The sequence below is a fragment of the Aedes albopictus genome, chromosome 2, assembly GCF_035046485.1.
Source record: "Aedes albopictus strain Foshan chromosome 2, AalbF5, whole genome shotgun sequence".
NCBI classification, from domain to species: domain Eukaryota; kingdom Metazoa; phylum Arthropoda; class Insecta; order Diptera; family Culicidae; genus Aedes; species Aedes albopictus.
The window spans coordinates 281618978-281620114 of NC_085137.1; positions in this window are offsets into that span (position 1 = coordinate 281618978).

Genomic DNA, 1137 nt, shown 5'->3' on the forward strand with positions numbered 1-1137 from the left:
TTATAACAGATTCGTTATTTTGAAAGAATACCTCCCAGTCTGTTCGGGGATTTGCACCGGGGATTTGTTGCGCATACCTGTCATAGAGATGGTGCTTCCATATGGACCAGTAGGTCTGTGCCAACAATGGGGAGATAAAAATAAGATGGTGCTTGATTTGTCGCGATAATTCAGAAATGCCGACTGGAAGTTGGCAGCGGGTTTTGTTGTGAAAGTAACATACAAGAGAGTAGTGCAAGAGAAAAAAGAAAAGAAGAAGAATTGTATAACAACTACTTGCAACAGAACGACAGATAAATAGACGATGGGGTCGGAACGTACATAAACGTATTTTTATTTCCTTTCATAGACAGACTTATTTCCAAGTTTACTTATTTGAATAAATTCCTAATCGGCTAAGTTATTATAACAAGTATTATAATCAGTTATCGAATATACTAAAACAGGACTGAAAGTGATCGCGATAAGTGCAGGTAGCTCAAACGGAAGGTACTTCCAGCGTGAGTCAGCGTAAGTAAGTACTTAAGCATTTTCGAGCCTAGCAACTCAAAAAGCTTGTAAAAATGGCATACAGGTTTTACTTGATAATTGTTTTGATAAAAAAAAAGCTGTTAGAGTATCTGTTAAGTTATTTAATAAGCAAAATAAGCTACGAATAATCCAGGTAAATTTGAAAAAAAGCCAGTTGCATTTTATTATAATGTCGTACTTGAATCACCAGTATACTTTTAATTTCTTCTATTTCACAGTGTTCTATTCGGGACAAAGCACTTTGGTCCACGGATCTTCTCTGTATTCCACAGAATCTCGGAGAAAATCAAATTCCGTGTGAGAGGCGAAAACTGCTTGAAAACCTACCAAGGGATAGCGGTGAGCTACTGCTGCTGCTATTGTTGTTGGAGTATTGGTTGCTTAGTTGCTGTTGGTTATGAGAAGAACCAGGCAAGAGGAGTGCAATTGCTGTAGGTCTCGCGGAGTGAAGACCAAACTCACTACTCACATTTCAACCTATCCGTTTTGAGAAGCATATCGCTGTGACTGTGAACCATTTGTGACCTTAGTTTTGGACTGTTCCGAAGTAGACGACTGTCGTGCCTGGTCGTTGAAGCTTTTGTAGAACGTGAGAAGTATTTACGA